This window comes from Protopterus annectens, chromosome 13.part0, assembly GCF_019279795.1.
Source record: "Protopterus annectens isolate FY-2018-M chromosome 13.part0, PAN1.0, whole genome shotgun sequence".
Classification (NCBI taxonomy): domain Eukaryota; kingdom Metazoa; phylum Chordata; order Ceratodontiformes; family Protopteridae; genus Protopterus; species Protopterus annectens.
The window spans coordinates 1,059,130,014-1,059,150,505 of record NC_056747.1 but is presented as its reverse complement, the minus strand read 5'-3'; the positions used below and the strand labels follow the sequence as shown (position 1 = coordinate 1,059,150,505).

At 44.3% G+C, this 20,492-nt stretch overlaps 1 protein-coding gene across 1 annotated transcript in view; it reads right to left on the bottom strand.

The window, feature by feature from the left end:
* The window catches only part of FBXL20 (F-box and leucine rich repeat protein 20), a 2,487,640-nt gene that overhangs the window by 269,407 nt on the left and 2,197,741 nt on the right, over window positions 1–20,492 (bottom strand). The gene's annotated exons all lie outside the window — the stretch shown is intronic.

Here is a 20,492-nt window from a genome sequence, read left to right as displayed (position 1 = left end):
CTCTAGTACAAAGTTAAGGTCCCAGGCAGGAGTGGGAGCTCTCCTTGGGGGTCTTAAATTGTTAGCTCCTCTCAGGAACTGTTTGATCAGATGGTGAAAGAAGAGGGGTGGGCTCAGTATTGTTATGAGCTGAGGTGGCAGAGGCATGAATCTTAATTGATGAGGATAGGCCTTTGTGGAGCAGGTCTGCTAGATCATCTAGGATTTGTGGTAAGGTGGGCATGGCTGTGTCTTTTCCTTGAGACTGGCTCCAAGAACAGTATCTTTTCCACTTTTCTGAATAAGATTTCCTAGTACTAGGCCTCTTGGCCTCAAGGATGACATCCAGCACCTGTTTGCTGAAGGTTGCTGGTGATGCATTCAGGGAATAAGCCAGGCTGCCAGATTCAGGGTTTGCAGATGAAGATGTAAAATATGTCCCTCCTGCTGGGACAGCAGAGAGGGGGTCTGATGTAGGTGCCAGGGTGGCACTGCTGTCAGACTGCGTAGGAGTGGGTACCAGTGCTGGCATGGCCAGTCTGGTGCAATAAGGATTGCCCTTGGCCTGTCCTGTTTGATCTTGAGTAGTATATTTGAAAGGAGGGACAGAGGGGGGAAAAGGCATAGATTGAGAGGTTTTCCCATGTAAAGGATAAGGCATCCACTTTCCATGCTTGGCCGTGGGGAGTTCTGGTGCAAAATTTGCTCAGTTGATGGTTTTGTGGGGAAGCAAAGAAGTCCACCTCTAGTGTCCCCCACTTGTGGATTAGAAGTTTGAATGAGTTTGGTTCCAGTTTCCACTCGTGTGGGTCCATTAGAGTTCTGCTTAAGTCATCTGACAGTGAATTTTGTTTGCCTGGCAGGAATTGAGCTTGCAGGTGCACTTGATTGCTTAAGGCTGTGTTCCACAGTGCCATGGCTAACCTGCAGAGTGGGTAGGAATGAGTTCCCCCCTGCTTGTTTATGTACCACATAACTGTGGTGTTGTCTGTCTTTATCAAGCGTTGTCCTGGCAGGATAAGGTATTTGAAGGCTGTCAGTGCATTCTGTACAGCTAACATTTCTTTCTGATTGATAAGCAGGTAAAATTGTCCTGGGCTCCATTTGCCTTGAATGCATCTGCCTGCCATGTGAGCCTCCCATGCATAGTCTGATGTATCTGTTGTCAGGGTTTGGGCAGCAGGGGGTTGAGTAAAAGGGAGTCCCTTGTTGTGGTTGCAAGCCTTTGCCCACCAAAGGAACTCTGTTCTTAGGCAAGGAATGATAGGAATCACTGTTTCCAGGTCCTGAGAATGACGACACCAGGGACTTTTTAAGTACCATTGAAGTTTCCTCATATGCAGTCTTGCATATGGAATTAGGAAAATGCATGAGCCCATGAATCCTAGTGTTTGCAGAATCTTTCTTGCAGATAGCTGGGTTTGGGTGGCCAGTAGTTTGAAGTAATTTGTCAAATAACCCTGCTTTTATGGAGTGAGGAATGCCATCTGGGAAGTTGTGTTGAAGCTTGATCCCAGGAATCAATCTTTTGGCTGGGTACCAGATGTGATTTCTTTTTGTTGATGGTATACCCCAGAGAAGTTGAAGTAGCAATTTCTGACTGTCTGCCTGAATCAGGCAATCGTCCAAGTTTAGTTAAATCAGAATATTTCTCTGAATACAGTATGCAATGGCTGGAGCCAGGCACTTTGTGAATACCCTGAGCGCAGTAGATAAGCCAAAAGGAAGTGCAGAGAACTGATAGTGAATACAGCCTACCCTGAAACGTAGATATTTCCTGCAAGATTCCCTTATGGGGATGTGCAGATAAGCTTCTTTCAAGTCTAGGGTGACTAGCCAGGCGTCCTTGGCTGGCATAGGAAGGAGCTGCTGGAGTGTAAGCATTTTGAATTTTGGTACCACCAGGAAGGTGTTGAGAACTGACAGATCCAGAACAGGGCACCAAGAGTTCTCTTTTCTGGGCACCAGGAAGAGTTTGGAGTAGACACCCTAACCCTCTCTGTTCTGTTGGAACAGGCTGAATAGCCCTGATACTGAGAAAGTACTTGCTTTTGGGCCTCTGCCCACTGGTTTGGAGGAAGGTCTGGCAATCAGCTTGGGGTTGGTAGTGAGTGGAAGTAGAATCTGTATCCCTGGGATACAATGTTTAAGACCCATCGGTCCTGGGTAATATGCTCCCAGTTTTTTGCATGCAGGGCGAGTTTTCCTCCTAAGGGTGCAAGTACTTGGGCATGGCTGGGAAGGATGAAGGACAAGTCATTGTGAACTTTTTCCATAAGGGGATGGATTACCACTCCCTGTTTTTGAGGAGGGAGCACTCCATTGTTTATATCTGTGCATACCCTGAGACTGTAGTCTTTGTGGTCTGTTGCCCCTGGGTTTTGGCTGAGAAGGTCTAGGAGGGACTGGAAAGGACTAAGTTTTGAAGGCCAATGCCTACTGAATCTAGGTGGCTGTACCTGTAAGAAATTTTTAACAGTTTGCATAGATTTAGCTTTTTCCTCCATCTTTTTAAGAACTATTTCTACTTTTGTGCCAAACAAACATTCTTGGTTTAATGGTGCATCTAGTAATTTTGCTTTGACATGGTCTGGCAAAATTTTTCCTTCAGCCAAGCATGCCTTCTCAGAACAGACCCAGTGACAGCAGCCCTGCAAGATGCTTCTAAGGCATCAAAACCACATTATAAAGTATGTTTACCAATTTGGTTTACAGAATGCATTAACTCTTGTAAATCTTTATTTTCTGCACAATCAGGAATCAACAACATTTTTTGTTTAATTAGTTCCATAAAATGCTGCTGGTACTTCAACATGTGAAACTGGCAATTTAAAGCCCTGATGGCAAGAGTTGCAGAGGTATATACCTTCTTACCCCATCTGTCTAAAGCCCTGGAATCCCTGTCCGAAGGGGTAGGGTTTTTGGCTGTAGTAGCCTTAATACCTGTAGGTCTCTGGGAAATGATCTCTGGATCTGCAGTGGGATTTTTAAAGAGAAATTTGTGAGAGTCAGGTACTCTGCAGTACCTGTCAGGCTTTCTAGGAGCTGGTGGTAAAGTATCAGGGATAAGACTGGATTCCATGAAGACATCATCTACAATATCCAGGACAGGAGGTATAGCTAGAGGCTTATGTTGAGGCAAGCTCTAAAAATTCCCTTAGTTTCATTTTGGACTGCTGGTAGCCCTGGCATTCCCAGCGGAAATGCTCTCTTAGGGTATATGCAAGGTTTCACCTAAAGAAAAGTCCTCTGGGGGGAGGCACAGGGAACAGAATCATCTGCATCTGAATCCTCATAGGTAGATAAGGGTATGTCCTGGTAATCAGAGGGGACAGAGTCTTCGGACTCATGGTCTGTAGAATCAGAAGGAAAATCAATTCTTTGTCTTTTAGAGGGGGAAGGCTGGCTTCCCCTAATTAAAGTAATAAGGTCTTCAGCCATTCTAAGCATTTGTTTCTGTGGCATGGGAGCTTGAGGATGCACTTTGGTCATCAGTTTCCTAGGCGTAGTGGCGAACTCTGGGCCTGAGAAATTCGACAGTTTTAGTCAGAAACGAAAAAGTCGGTTTAATATGAACATTGGAAGGTCTGAATACACCCTCAATAGCCGGTGCCTGCACAGCGTCTCCTGACCCATCCAAGGTAAAGACATCCGCAGGTTCCATAGTCGAAGAAGCATCTCGTGGCATACCGGACTCTGAATGGGTCTCAGTAGAGGCCTGCGAATCTGTAGAAGCGGGTAAACAGGGGCTGCAAAAGCACCTCACTGACTACCGGCAGACTGTCGACTAGCTTAATGGAAACATCGTCGGCAGTTTTGAACCTATGCAGTCTGTCTCTGTCTTTATCCTTATGTTTTTTTGGAAGATCGGTAGTCGGACGGCTTATCGAAGCCATTTCGGAATATGGAGAATGAGAGCGAAAGAATTTTGTGACAAAGACAGCCAGACGACGAATAGTTCGGGCGCTGAACAAGGCACAAAACCTAGAGCGAGGGACGTCGTGGTCTAGGCCTAAACAGGCAAGACAATTGTTAACTTTTTCTGACATTGGTTAGAGCAAGAAAAAAGGATCCCCAAAGGGGTACTTAGCTTTAGAAGACTTCAGGTTTGAAACTCAAAAAATGAAAATTTCAGGTAGTGGCCAACTAGCACTTGCGAACGGCTTCTGCTTCGGACTCCCGCGCGACAAGAAAAGCTGATGTAATGGCATTGGCTGCATGTTTTACACCCCTGACGACCTGAAATCATGGAAGAGACTACAGCATCTGACGCAGAAATCCCAAGACTCAATTATTCAGCCCGAATGAGGGCTACCTGCAGGCAGATAACTCAAGTGTGATGACTGCAACAGTGAAACATGAAGAACATCTTCTCTTGCTGAAACTTTTGTTTGACAAGAGTATCACTCAGAGCTGGAGCCTCAACAGCTGGAGTCTGTGACTTGGGAGTGACACTAGACCGACCAGGTACTGAACACTGCTCCAATGAATTCTGTTGTGTAGGAGTAAGGTTTGATTTCTCCCAAAGTATTATTATTCCCAAAAATGTTGCCAGAGAGTGTTTATAATGCAGTGGTGTTACCAGAAGATGCTCAGTGGGGGTGGTGAGGAGCCAGTCATCCATATATGGAAACACCCGGAATCCTTGTAGTCTCAAGTGAGCTGTGACCACTGCCATGCACTTCGTGAATACTCTGGAGGCTGTAGAGAGACCGAACAGCAGGGCACAAAATTGATAATGACTGGCCCCTAGCCAGAAGCGAAGCAGACTCCTGGAGCATTTGTCCATTTTGATGTGGTAATACGCATCCTGGAGACCTATCGTGCACAGAATGGACTGAACCGTGACCATCCGGAATTTGGTTTGAGTGACAGACTTGTTTAATCTGCTGAGATCCAAAATGGGTCTCCAGTCTCCTGTCTTATTTGGCAAAAAAAAGAATCTTGAGTAGAAACTAGATCCGCGTTGGTCTGGTGGGACTGGCTGGATGACTCTCTTTTTTGAGGCAGCTTTATCATCTCTGAAGCTGCTTCTTCCCTTTGATTGGGTGGAACGTCGGGAAGCTTTTTCAGAAGATATGGTTGACAAGACAATGGAATGGTGTAACCACTGGTGATTACATTCTGCACCCAACGATTGGTGGCAATAGATTGACAGGCAGCTTGGTGCATAGAAAAACGACTCCCGGCTGTTTCCAGAGGTAAGCAATCGGGCTGCTCCTCAAGAGCATTGATGAGGCTATCCAGAGAAAAAGTACCTGGAGCCTTGGTTACAAGGACCCCCCCTGCCTCTGTAGGGCCATCTTCTGGAATTGTTACCCCTCTGCCCCTGCAGGTATCACCACCACTTGCAGCACGAAAAGGACGCTAAGATTTTTTGTGCCACATTTTCCCACTCCTCTGACTCCTGGTGAAGGTACATTGAGGATTGGAAAATTGTAGGCCTACGGCAGATAGGGTCTTTCCATCTTGCTCGCATCTGGCTAGCATGTCCTTCACTTTGGGGTCAAAAAGGGACGATGCTTTGATGGAAGCATTCAAAAAGGAAGACTTGAAGGGGTCCGCGAGGTCACAAATGCATATCCAGGCATGACGCCTCATAATGCCCAAACCCGCTGCTCTAGCCATCCCTTCAGTGCATGTGAGTGCAACCTCATGGATGAGTTGGATATCGATTCCAGGGTTGCGAGCTGTTAGGCCACTTTGTCCCGCACCTCATCAGACAGCTGTCTTGCAAGTGTCCCAGAGAGTTTGGAGATCAAGTCCCTCTGGAGCCTTGTAAAATGGAGCAAATAGTTCAGGGACCATATAGCAAAGGTCCCAGATACAAAAACTCGCTTCCGAAGTGTGTCCACCGCCCGGGACTCCCTGTTGGGCTGGTGGACAGTGGGACTTTCCTCAGCCAAGTCCTTTTTTGTGGCCGCCACCACCACCATAGCATTGACTGGTAACCCACTGGACCAATGCGGGTTCTCCTTGGGAGGGCTAAGAATTTTGTCAGGTCTCAAAGGGATCGCCTCAATGGAATCAGGGTTCTTCCAAGCTCGCTAGCAAGTGGGGTGACACAAGAGGTACAAGGCCGGGCGAGGAAAGCTTGCAGGAAATATGGATTCCTCAGATGAAGAGTTGGAGGGCTTCCAGTCACCTCTCTGTTTTAGCATTTCCAGGATGTTTCCGAATGACACATTATCAGGAGGTAACCGTGGGGACTCTCCACCATCATCGCAATCAGTGTCTTCCATTAAGGACTCCTCGGATGAGTCCATGTGCTTCCTCTTGCACATCCTCTTTCGAGGGGGCTCCTCAGTGGGGGTCGCTGAGGAGGACTCGGAAGAGTGAGTGTCCTGCGGCTTCTCTGCCTGGTGCCCCGGGGGGGGGTCTGTGGCAGCTGTAGTTCAAGGGGCGAAAACTGGGGTTCTGACATCAAAGGAGTGCTTCCAGAAGCGAGAGCCCTCTCCATCGCGTGGAAAGCAGGTCCGCCCGAAGAGGGATGGGAGCCCGGAACAGAGAATGACAACTTTGGGACCGGGTCACACCCCACTCCAACGAACCTGCCCCCATGGATGGAGCCTCAAGCAGGATTGGTGCGGATGTGGCTATCGGCACAGCGGATGGAACAAAGGACAAACACGGCTCCGTGCCCCAGGCTGAGGCACCCACCCCCCAATCTCCAGATTGAGGAAGTACCTGTTCCGGAGGAACCGGAGACCAAAGGGACAAACCTTGAGCCTGTGTGAGGTCCACTATAGGTGCTGAGGTGATGGGTTCCGCGAAGGACGTCAGAGCAGCAGGCTTCGGAACCGAAATGGTCGGAGTGTAAGAAGGAGTCCGTGGAAAAACCAACCCAAGTCCAGCAGGCGGATGGGTCTTAGGAAGTGTGGGTATCCCCCCCGACTGCCAACAGCTGGTCCACAAGATGCACCACATTGTGTTCTGACAAGCTCCTGGTGGATCTAGTGGATACTCCGGATGGAGAGTCAGGTTGGTCAATGAATGGGGTATACATCTGGCCCAAAAATGGATCTACAGAAGGGGAGTATCGGGTCCGTGGTGTAAGGTCTGCCTGCACCGAAGTCTCAAGTTTCGAGACTGGGAGTACTGGGGTCAAGTCCAACTTGGTTGGAAAAACACTTGGTGCTGAAGTGGCACTCGGAGCCGAAACTGTCAGTTCCAGAATTGTAATTGACGAAGGTATCGAAGGTGTGCCCTGAGCCGTAGTGGCCACAGGTGCCCAAGTCATAGTAGACATTATGAGGTCTATTATCGGTGCCAGAGGCAGGAGCAGTGCAGAAGCTGGTGCTGATATTGTAGGTTTCGAGATGCTCGGTGCTGACAAGGACAGAGCCGTAGAGGCAGATTTATACTCAGAGGACAACTTTGAGACCACTGATTTCACAGGCTTACCCTGATCACCCAATGGTGAGGAGGGAACAGAGTGGGACCTCTTTTTGTCTTTTGTAGGAGGGGTTGAGACCTCCATCGCAGAAATGGCCTCTGAAAAGGGAGACAAGTAACCCTTTCAGTATCAGTTTATTTTTGTACTCATTAAGAGTGTGTTGACTGAAACTCTGACAAATGTCACAAGGAGGTTGCACCGAAAGTTGGGGCACCCCCAAACAGTATATACAATCATCGTGAGAATCACTATTAGGTAACTTACCATTACATGAAGCACAATGCTTAAAACCTGAAGTACCTTTCTTATCCGACATCTTGACAGAGAGACATCACAGGCCAACAGTATAACCAGTCAGAACTAATAAGTTAAACACAGTTCAAAAACGCCACACAGCTGTATCACTACAGTGATATGTATAAGTAAAACAGAAACACTTTACTGAGACAAACACTAACAGGCTAGGAAAGAAAGGAAAATACCAGCTATGGTATTGAAGGAATACCACAAGGGTAAGGGAGGAAGGTTCATACCAACAATGGTAATTGAAAGTTTACCAATGGTAACAACGGGTAGAGCAGTGAAGAAAATTCAAGGTCTGACAGAAGAACACACACTAGAAATACCAATCACTCAGTAAAAAAGGAAGATATCAAAAGTTTTTCACACAAAATATCAAATAAAGTTCCACTTCGCTGAGAGCTCGGCTGAAACGCAGCTTTACGGCTATGCGGCAAACGAGATCTGGGGCAACAGGGAGAAGAGCATTCTGGGTAGAAGCTTAGCTCAAGAGTTTTTGGCTGATGCGAACTTGGTAAAAAGTCAGACTTGGTTCCGAGGGCTTGGAACCGAACTCATCAGTGATGAATGGAAAGAAGATTAACAACATCAGACTGAATTTTTAAAGTGATTCTTGTCACAAAAAATTAGCCTTGTACACATAAGCAAGTGGATGCCTTGGCTCCAATATTTAGGAAGACAGAATTGAGGTAGACTACCCCAGGCAGTAGTCTTTTTAATTATTTTTGTCACATGTGGCCCTTTACTTCAGTATTTATTTGCTGTAACTAATTCTTTACCACAATAACTTATTTATCTGAAGTCTGAGATATTAAGACTATAACAGACTCTTCAAGGAAACTGACGCCTTTCTATATAACTGTATTTGAGGACTAAAGTCTTGCACTAATCACGAGACACATAACTCTCCTAAACAGAGTGCCACTCAACCAAAGCCCCTGAGGCAAAACAGCATACCCAACACACTAGTCATAGGTGACTCGATAGTGAGGCACACTGATGTCCCACTCATTAGGTTGAATAAGGAGAAAGTAACTGCTGCCTGTCAGGCACTAAGATCCGTCACAAAATGCATGCACTCAGGTCCCTCAACAACATGTACAAATATGACTCTGTCATTGTACATGTGGGTGTAAATGACCTGAGACGTACCTCCCTGGACTACATGAAGAGAGACATGGAGGAACTCTCGGATTATGTAGCCCAGGTGGGTATGACACTAGCCCTAAGCAGCATCCTACCATCACCCAGAATGATACCACAGTACACACAGAAAACGACTGATTTCAACAACATTCTAAGGGGATCCAGTATCTGTCTGCCTGGAATGACATGAGTAACAGACCTTGATGCTTTTCCAGAGATGGCCTGCATCTGTCACCCCTGGGCTTCTAGATACTGGCCAAGGCTCTTGCCACCTCTATAGAGCCTTTTTTAGGCGGTGTTCCAAAGACCAAATTACCACCGTAACAGCTACAAACAAATGCAATTTGAGGTTCATGCTGCTCAACACTAGAAGTCTAAATCTCAAAATGCACTCGCTCGAAGTACTCCTTAAAATGGAGAACATAGATATTTGTGCTGTAACAGAGACCTGGTTCAAGGCAGCAGAAAGCACCCCTGCACTACCAGGCTACAACTCATTCCACACCTTTCGGCCCCAGAACTTGAACCGAAGCTCCAAAGGCAGTGGTATTTCTATATTCATAAAGAATGCACACACCTCCAGACTGGTAACCCAACATAACACATCTGAGATACTTCAGGTGCAGCTAACATTGGTTAAGACATTAATTCAGGTCACAGCCTGCTATAGGTCCCCAACCATGTCCCAAGATTCACACTCCACATTCCTAAGCACCCTGGAGAATATTAGGGTCCAACCTAACACTCTCACACTGGGCAACTTCAACTACCCCTCCATTAAGTAGGAAAACTACTCGTACCAATATACTTGCCCAACGCTTTCTGGAATTCATTAATTCCAATGCCCTGGACGAGCTCGTTCTTACCCCCCACTAGAGGTAGCAACTTCCTTGACCTGGTCATTACTAACATGGGCGACCGTTGCTCTACACCAATAGTTAACTCCTCCCTGGTTTGATCCGATCACAAGCTAATCACCTTGGAAATCCATATCCCTTCCACACCCCCCCCCCCAAAGGTAACCACCATGAAAAACTTCTCCAAAGCTAACTTTGGGGTCCTAAAAACAGAGGTGGCTAACTTCACGGCACCCATGCAAATGGAAAATAGTTGCATGACCACCAAATCCTACACCAGTGCACTGTACGAACATGTACACAAATGCATGGATCTCACCATACCCAACAGAACTAAGACACTCTCCTCAAAATAAAAGGAAGCCAATCTGGTAGCCCCCTGCCATAAACAAACTCTACAACAGGAGGAGGAAACTGATGCAGAATAAGGTGAAGTCCCAAGACTGGAAAAACTCCCTTATCAGCCTCAACAAAAGGTTGAGATCCCTCATCAAATCCTCTAAAGCTAGCTACGAAAAAAGAATTGCAGCAGATAGTAAAGACAACCACAAGGCCTTCTATAGTTATGTAAAGAATCTCCATGGCAATACCCAGATTTGCTCTGAGATACTGCACAATGGTACCTCCTATACCAAGCCAACAGATATTGCAAATATACTGGCGGACAGATTCAGTGCTAACTTTACTCCCCCCCCCCACAAAAGGACCAATCACACCACCAGTAGATTGCCAGGCACCCAGTATTACTGCTGCACAGGTTAAAACAGCACTGTCCAAGGCCAAGAATACAGCTTCTATGGGACCTGACAGTATCCCTTGGCTGTGTTCTACATGAACTACAGAGTGAATTGGCACCTCACCTGTGCGCCCTATTCAATCACAGCCCCACCTCAGGATTTGTTCCTACCAAATGGCGCAATGCTACAGTCATCCCTTTCCACAAAGGAGGAGTGACTACAGACCCCGGGAACTATCGCCCCATTAGCCTGACGAGTCTGATATGCAAAGCTATGGAATGCATCATCATGGACCTAATAAACAAGTATATAGGGAATCTCCAAACTCTGGATCCTACACAGTTTGGTTTTGTGAAGGGTAGATCATGCCTGCTCAACTTGGTCGACTTCTTTGAGTCAGTCACCAGAGCTGTGGATGAAGGTAAGGTGGTTCATACAGCCTACCTTGATCTGGCCAAGGCCTTTGATACCATTCCCCACTCAGGAATCATAGAAAAACTTACTAAGCTAGGCATCAACCCCTATATCACTAGGTGGGTTGCAAACTGGCTCTCAGATAGAACCCACAGTGTGAAAGTAGCTGACTCCAAGTCAGACTGCCGACCAGTCACGAGTGGAGTCCCACAGGGTGCGATCCTGGGTCCTCTCCTGTTTGGTATATACTTCTCTGAAGTCCAGGCCAACATGAAGGGACTCTGGCTGACAAAGTTCGCAGATGATTGCAAGTTGGGAGCTATTACTAACTCCCCAAGTGATGTTAACATCCTACAGAAAGGCCTCAATGAGACCGACTGGTGTCAGAACCATGGCCTTAAGCTCAATGCCAAAAAATGTGTCTTCATCCCCTTTGGAGAAAAACCCGGTTCCCTTGAATTACCACATTGATGGTAACACTGAACACAGAAGGCATTATAAGAGATCTGGGAGCACAGGTCGACAGCAACCTTTTGACCACCACGTTGCCACTGTGGTCAGAAAGTTTTTAATAAGTGGCACATCTCATTACTAAGGGTTTTGCATCAAGGAAGAAAGAGGTCATTGTCTCCCTCTACTCTTCCCTCATTAGGCCAATCATCGAGTACAATACCCCATTTGAAATGTACCTCACTAGACACCTGCAACAACTGGAGAGGTCGCAAAAGTACCTCACAAAGAGGATTCTAGGCCTTAAACACTTGTCCTATATAGACAGACTCAAAAAAACCTCCAACTATTCTCTGTCTCATATTGCCTACTTACAGGCGATCTCTGCTTGACTTACAAAGCTATGTCTGACCTAGCTCTGTTAGAAATGCTACATCTAAAGAAATCCCAATCCCTCCACACCACACGCTCCAGAGACCTCAACCTCATTACCACAATCAACAGAACATGCTGGAGGGACAGGTTCATAACCTAGAGACTGCCCATCCTATGGAATAGACTTCCCATACATGTCAAGCAGGGGACCTAACTGGCCCTCTTCAAGGGGAATCTTGATGAGTGGATGGGAAATAGAAAATTCACCCCAGATCGCTCCAGTGGCTCTGCTCGACAGATGCACTAGGAAACTAAGGTTAGGTGGCATGATGCCAGGGTAATCCTATGGGCTAGGTTTGTAAAGGCTCCAGGGCCATTAGCCTAGTATACACCTATGAACCTATTAACCACTGTGATGCAGCTCAGAGTTTTAAATATTTGATTTACACAAACATCTGCAATAAATGATCTTAACTTATGGTAAGAAAATATTCATAGGGTGATACTAGGCTATCTGCCCTAGGGCATTTACAAGCCTAGCCAGAGTGTGTTTGGCTTTCGCCACCCTTCTTAGATTAGCTGACTGTGCCTCTGTATAGTAGGTAACAGAAGATAGCCCATTTAAGGTTAGTTTACCGTGCCTCTGTCTAGCAGTGACACAGAAGAGATCCCAGGGGTAAATTTATGATCTCCCATCCAAACGTCAAGATTCTTCTTGAAGAGGGTCATTGAGGGGCTCTGTCTGACATGGATTGGGATTTTGTTCCAGAGTGAGGGGAGCCTCTGGGATATGAATCTGTCCCTCCAGCATGTTCTATTTATTTCTGTGCTGAGGTTTAAGTCACTGGAGCGTGTAGTTCTGATGGATTTGGATTTCTTGAGGTGGAGCATGTCCATTAATTCTGGGTTGGACATGGCTTTATACGTCAGGCACAGATCGCCTCTGAGTAGGCGGTAAGCAACTGAGTAGAGCTGGAGTTTCTTTAGCCTAACTGCGTAGGGCATCTGAGTCCCTTGATCCTCTTGGTGAGGTACTTTTGGGGTCTTTCTAGTTGTAGCAGGTGTCGGGTAAGGTACATCCCAAATGGGGCAATATATTCAATTATGGGCCTGATGACTGATGAGTAGAGGGCCACAATGACCTCTCTTGATCTAGATGTGAACCCCTTCGTGATAAGGTGGGCTATATAGAATGTCTTTCTAACCACTTTGGCAATGTGACTGTCAAAGGAGAGATTGCAATCTACTTGGGTCCCCAAATCCCTAATTACTTCTTCTGTACTTAATGGCCTACCACCTATGTGGTAATTTGTGGGCACTTTGTTTTTCCCAAAGGGGATGACTATGCACTTTTTGGCATTTAGCTTTAGGCCATGGCTCTGGCACCAGTTATCCGTCTCTGAGAGACCTTTTTGGAGGATGCTTGTGTCAGCCGGCGAGTCGATTATGGCCCCCAGTTTGCAGTCATCTGCAAACTTTGTCAGCCATAGTCCTCCTGTGTTCGCCTATACCTCAGATAAATATATACTGAACAAGAGATGTCCCAGGACTGAGCCTTGTGGGATGCCACTTGTAACTGGTTTAGAGTCCGACATGGCACCTGCAATTCTGACCATGTGGGTTCTATCCCTAAGCCAGTTTGCAACCCATCTTATGACATAGGGGTTGATATTTAAGCTGGTGAGCTTATTTATGATGCCCGAGTGGAGGATTGTGTCGACGGCTTTTGCAAGGTCAAGGTAGGCTGTGTGGACTACCTTCCCTTCGTCTATGGCCTTGGTGACTATTTTAAAGAAATTGACCAGGTTCAAGAGGCAAGATCTACCCTTAAAGCCGAATTGGGTAGGATCCAGTGTTTGGAGGTTCCCAATGTCTTTGTTTATGAGTTCCATGATGATATGCTCCATAGATTTGCAGACCAGGCTAGTTAGGCTTATAGGGTGATAGTTTCCGGGGTCCGTTGTGGCACCACCTTTATGGAGTGGGACCACTGTTGCTGTACGCCATTCTTTGGGTACATATCCTGTTGTAAGACTGAGACTGAACAGCGATTTTAAGTGAGGGTTCAGTTCTTCTTGAAGCTCATGTAAAATGCAGCCCGGGACACCGTCCGGTCCCACTGATGCTGTGTTTTTTGCTTTGGAGAGGGCAGCTCTCACCTGTGCATCTGTGATGTCAGGGAGGCTACACTCTGTTGGGATAGTCATTTGCTCATTTGGGGGGGAGAAGTTTGCACTGAATCTGTCTGCCAGGATGTTGGCAATGTCTGTGGGTTCAGTGTATTTTTTGTCATTTTGCACTAACTCAGAGCATATCTGGGGGTTTCCACCCAGGTTTCTGACATAACTAAAGAAAGCCTTGTGATTATCTTTAGCGTCTTGTGCAATTTTACTTTCGAAGCTAGCCTTAGATGATTTTATGAGGGATCGTAGCTTCTTGCTAGTACTGATCAGAGTTGCCTTCTCTTTCAGGATTTTGCTCTATCATGTAGTAGCTTCCTCCTTCTGTTGTACAGCTTATTTATGGCTGGGGTCCACCAGACAGGTCTCCTGCCTTTGGAGGAGTGTGTCTTGGTTTTATTTGGGATAGCACGATCCATGCATTCCTGTAGGTATCCATAGAATGCGTTTGTAAAGGATTTTGTGGTTTGGGCCGTATTTTCCACTGGCCCTGGGGCTTTGAAGGATTCCACCTCAGTTTTGATTAGTGAGAAGTTTGCTTTTGAGAAGTTTTTGACCGTGGTTTCCTTTGCTGGGGGTGGGGATGGGATATTTGCTGGGGGTGGGAATGGGATATGGATGTCCATAGTGATTAATTTATGGTCAGATCTTACCAATGAGGGGTATACCTCTGGTATGGAACATAGAGTCCCCATATTGGTGATGATCAGGTCCAATATGTTTTCCCCTCTTGTGGGAGTGGTGACCAGTTGTTCCATAGCTTTGAGTTTATAAATTCTAGGAACCGTTGGGCTAGGGTGTTGGGGCTTGAGTAGTGCTCCCAGTCTATGTTTGGGTAGTTAAAGTCACACAATATAATGGTGTTTGGAGAGACCTTCATATTCTCCAGTGTCTTCAGGAAAGCTGAGTGGGGTTCCTGAGTTTGGGAGGGTGGCCTGTAGCAGGCTATAAACTGGAAGGCAGTTTTGCCCACTGTTAGTTGCACATGGATGGTCTCAGATGCTTCGTGCAGTGCCACTAGCTTGGAGGTATGGGTATCTTTTATGAATATGGATACTCCCCCTCCTCTTGTGGTTCGGTCCGAGTTTTGGGGCCGAAAAGCATGGTATGAGGTATAGCCTGGTAGTGCTGGGGTGCTCTCTGGAGCCTTGGACCAGGTTTCTGTTACTGCACAGATACTGATATTCTCCATGCTGAGGAGAGCCTAGAGTGCGTGCATCTTGAGGTTTAGACTTCTGGCATTGAGCAGCATTACCCTTAGTTTCTTTTTCCTTGTGTTGTCTAAGGAGGTGGGTTTGTTATTTGAGCCTTGCCTAAAAAAGGCACTATGGGGGTGGCAACAGCCTTGGTCAGTATTCGAAAACCCAGGGGTGACAGGTGCAAGCTGTCCCTAGTGAAGCAACGTGGCTTGTCAAGCATGTCATACCAGGCTGACAGCCACTGGATCCCCTTTGAGTGACACCAATACTTTTACCAATTGTTGAAATCAATCATTTTGTCTTTATACTGTGGTATCATTCTTGGTGAGGGTAAGATGCTACTCAAGGTCAGGGTCATACCGGCCTGGGCCACATGATCAGAGAGCTCCTCTATGTCTCTTTTCATGTAATCCAGGGAGGTACGTCTCATGTCATTCACACCAGCATGGACAATGACAGAGTCAGATTTGTACTTGCTTTGGGGTGACCCGAGTGCTTGTATTATGTGGCGGATCCTGGCACCCGACAGGCAGCTTACAGTGACCTTCTCCTTGTTCAGCCTGGTGAGAGGGACGTCAGTGTGTTAGACAACAGAGTCACCAATTACAAGTGTATTAGGTGTGTTGTTTAGCCTTAAGGGTTGTGACTGTGTGGCACACTGACTTTGTGAACTATGTGATATGTGGGTATTTTTGTGGGGTAGCAGTTGCTTGGATGCCTGCTTTGGAGGTCTCTGTTGCTTGGGCAGATTTTTATTTAGAGCCTCCGAGTATGTTTTTGTGTGTTTATGTGTTTGGTTTGCTGTTGCGATAGGTCTATGTGAGACTGGATTTGTGGTGTGTGTGATTACCATCTCCTCCAGACTGACCATGCCAGTACTATGTTGAGAGAGCTCAGACTCAAGTGTGGCTATATAGTTGCATCTCTCACATATACTTGAGCTTGTTGGGAAGATGAGAGGGTGGTCTGTGTACATAAGGCAGTTGTAATATTGCCTCAAGATTCCCATATTCACCAGCTGGACTGGAGAGTAAACCTGAAACTGACTTTTGGACATGCCAGAATAGTATAAGGAATTACTTTCTGACTTGATCAAAAAGGACCAATAGGGAGCTAAGTACTTAAAGGGAGTATAAGAGGGTGTAGTGCTTTAGTTTATTAGTGCTTACTTATAAGACACTTATCCTAGCTACTGCTGGGTTTTAGAAGGAAAATAGAGTGCTTACTTTGAGATTTGGAACAGTTCTAAAGGAAAAAGCGAAGAGCAGACTTTGTGGAGCCGGGAATAGTTTAACCCAGGGTTTTAAGGGAGGGGGATCAAGGAGTTTGGAATTGACCCAAAATGGCCAATAAAACTACAGTTTCTAGGCAGTAACCACTCCCACAGGGGCAGGCAGGCTGTTCAGTGTTTACCATTGCCACTGATGAACACAGAGACTTCCCTTTAGCCCAAGCAAGCAATGGCCTGTAACCGAACCTTTTTTTTAAATTTCAGAAAGTGGGAAAAAAGCAAGATTTTTTTGTTTTGTTTAAAGATAGCAGAGATACACAAGTAGCAACAAGTTAGAACAGTGCAATAAATGACCCCACACTTGAGTGCTAGGCCAGACACAGGTAAAATGCAAGTTTTAAGAAAAAAACGATTTTACAATAAGTGCAACACAGGAAATGCAGTAAACAGGCTCTAGATGTGTTCTACATACAGTTCCTAATACAGATATCAAGTTTAGCAAGCTGGAAAACTCCAAGAAGTAGGTGGCAATGCAGAAATCTTAACAAATAATCTGAAGAAAAATACTTAAAATCTCAAAAGTGGCTCCTTTCTTCTCTCAGCGTTTTCTCAGATATTGATCTGACGCCTGTTTCAAATGCTTGAAAAAAATTTACTTGAACAGAAATACAGAAATTTAAGAAAAACAATGAAAACTGAGAAGTTGTAGGTCTTACCGATATTCATTTTTTCATTCGTCTTCGGTTCCGAAGAAACAGTCGGAACCAGGGATTTTTGAAATTTGCAGTCATGTACCTTAGGGGAAAACTGTACCGAATGACTCCATTTTTTTTGTGTCAGATTTTGAAGTCTCTGCCTCAGAAAGTGCTTCACCAAAAGGACACTTCAATAAGTCTTTAAGAATCAATTTAAGCACTCTGCAAAAGTTCGGACACTAAAGGCTTTACAGATATGACAAGGAGGTAAAATTTCCAGAAAAGGGACACCCAGACAATAAATGCAGGAAAGATGCCCATCGGAACTGGGCATCTTTCTGCCAGAGTCCTTACAGTGCTTGAACCCGGAGGTTCCTTTTTGCTTCTCTGTTATATCTTATCAAAAACAAATGGAGCACACACACACACACCCAAACACACGCTCACAGTGGAAAAAGGGAATAAGAAAATTTTAGAAAAATAAAATTCTTATTTTTAATTTTTTTTATATATACATTGAATACCAAGATGGGTAAAGGAAAGGAAGAAACAGAATAAAAAATACCAACAATGGTATTAAAAAGGTTACAAATGGTAAGAGGGAAGTAGAGGCCTAACACCAGCGATGGTAAGAGAAAAATACCCTGAGGTAAAAAATGGGGTAAAAAGCTTCAAGGAATTCACTCACACAAACAAGGACTTAAACAACAATAAGAATAAAGGTATAAAGCATTAGAAAGTATAATTAGAGAAATAAGAAATACAACTTTTAAGCACTTAGCTGAGAGCAAAGGCTGACGCATCCAATTTTCTACGCGGCAAATGAGATCTGAGGTAATGGGAAGAGAAGCAGTATGGGTAAAGCCTTAGCTTGAGAGCTTTTGGCTGGTGAGAGCTTTGTACAACATCCGTTGTCAGGCCTGAAGGATCAGAACTGAACCCATCAGCATAGCTCTCAACCAATCAGAGACAAATCTCAAAAGACTTAGGGACAAATCCTCAAATAATCAGGGACATTTTTAAAATATTTGCACTATTAACTTGAAACATTTGCAGAATAAGAGAATGTGGATTAATATAGATTTTCTGATGTAAAATGTCTATAACTCTGAATTACTATAATTATTTATTAAGGGCAATTCACCACCTTTTCTTCAGCAGTCACCAGTTTTAAGAGGGATTAAGAGGGACAGACCTAAAATCTATGTGCAAATCAGGAACAGTTGAGAGGTCTGCCCATCAGTCAAGAATTAATGAAGACTGACAACATCAGATTATTCTGTTATTTAACTACCTCATAAAACCATACAGCAAAACTGACACTTTTTGTTATTTAGTTGTTTATTTACTTATTAATTTAGTTAGTTCTGCAAATGAACTGAAACATTTTCTGGGAAGCAGAAAATGTATATGAGGCTGGACAACGAAATAAAGTTAGTGCAATGGTGAAACACTGCAACAAAATCACTACACTGCAGAGCAATATATATTGAAGACAACATTATTATAGGTATGTATTTACCAAATTAAACAATGAAAAAACTTGCATACATCTACTTCAATCCAATATGTTTAAGCACATTCATTTCAGTAGAAATATTAAGCATTTAAACTCAACACAGATGATTCCAAACAGCCACAATGAAAATAATTTTATGGACAAGAGTGCACAAAAGCAGCACCAGAGTTATTCAGGTGGGATTCAAACATACTTGCTGAAAGTCTCTACTGCCAAAATGATAAAGATGGCCTAATAATTGTTATTAGTTAAATGTTTCATCAGGGACAGTTTTGCTGGAAAACATCACAGTACCTACTTATTCTACTAACCAGGGAAGCCAAGTGGACAATGCCTTATTTAAGTCAAGATATGAAAAGTTATGGTTCAACTCACAATTTACATTTTAGTACAGATAATAAAAAGAATGGTTACACAAATTTAAAAAAAAAGAAGTTTACATTTGCAAGTAAACTTTTTCAAAGTGCAAAAAGCAGCAAAAGAAAGCATACTATATAAAACTGCAAATGAGAGTTGCATAAAATGGGTATTAGACTCTGACAATACCTAAGGTTTCCCGATTTCAGTGTCAAGTAAAAGCAAAACAGTTTTATGCAGTAAAAGGAAATATAAAATGAAAATGAAGAGCTTCAGACTAAGGTTAGATACCAATGGTTGAAGGTATCTTTCTATTCTAAAAAAAAATTTCTATAGCTCTGGACATAAAAATACTCTGAGTACATAACTGTGCTGGGGATGTCATGGGTTGGTCAGAAAGGTAGATTCTTCTGTTTATTACAGGAAAGATAAAATATACAAAATAAATAAGAAATTATTTGCTTTAGATGCAGGACGTCTGATTAAACATCTACTTCTGAAGCGGTAGCAGCTCACATTACACACTGTACGCACCTTCAATATTACTAAATGCAGATGGGCAAAAAACATGCAATGCATGGATGAGACGAGAATTTTTTCCAGGAAGGAAGAGACTACTAGACAAAGCTGCACTCATTACCTCCTCATACGAGGATCAGGAAGTATTATGCATCGCATACTTAATATGCTAGTGGCATCAAATGTAAGCACACTTGCCTTGATGCTAGAAGATCAGAAGGCTGTGGGGATTCGGTCCTCACACCAGGGGCATGGATTAATTTTTCCATTTACTTACACTGCAGTGCAGCATAAAGGGGATGCTGCACTCCTGAGTGTACTATCCTTCAGATGAGATGCTAAACTGTGGTCCCATCTGCTTAAATTGGCAGTAGCTCAGTGGATAAAAAAGATATTACATAGCGCTTATCAAAGAGGAGAGGAATTTAGCTGGCAACCTGAACTAGTTTCCCCCTAGTCTGTATAAATACTAGCTGGGATCTCCTACTGGAAAGAGTGGAACTAACCTTGTCAACAAAAAAAAATATATTATTTATACCTGAAAATGGTTTAGGGGAACAGGATGCATAAATGAACTGTGCTTTACTATTTAACATCTGACACTATGCAATGTCTGTTTTACTACCTCATGCACTGATACTGGTAGATATGACCCACAAAAGTGTCCATAAGTAGAAGAGTGGATGTAATAGTAAGGTAACAGACTCCAGTGCCAATACTACTATATGCTGGTGGATAAATGAAGAAATAAAGGTGAATGGGAAGGTTTTGTTGCATTCAATACGTGAACCATACCTAAAGCTGGAATTACTTTAAGGATTCTTAAGAAAAAAAAGTCTAAATGTGCCTATGCAAAGTCTAAATGTGCCTTACGCCATTGCATTCAGACTGAACAAGTTTGAAGAACAGGCAACCTTTTTGCCCAGCACACAGCTAACACATAGCAATCCCTCCATTTCAACATTCGATCACGAATCTCTATTAACTGTTTAGAAAAATATAAATGACACCAATGTGGGAAAAATGTTATCCAAGTCTATGTACACATTCACCAAGACCAGGGTTGGGAACTTCACAGATTTAATATGCTCATCAGAAAAGACAAAAAAACTCATGTGAGCTAATATATCCAGACATA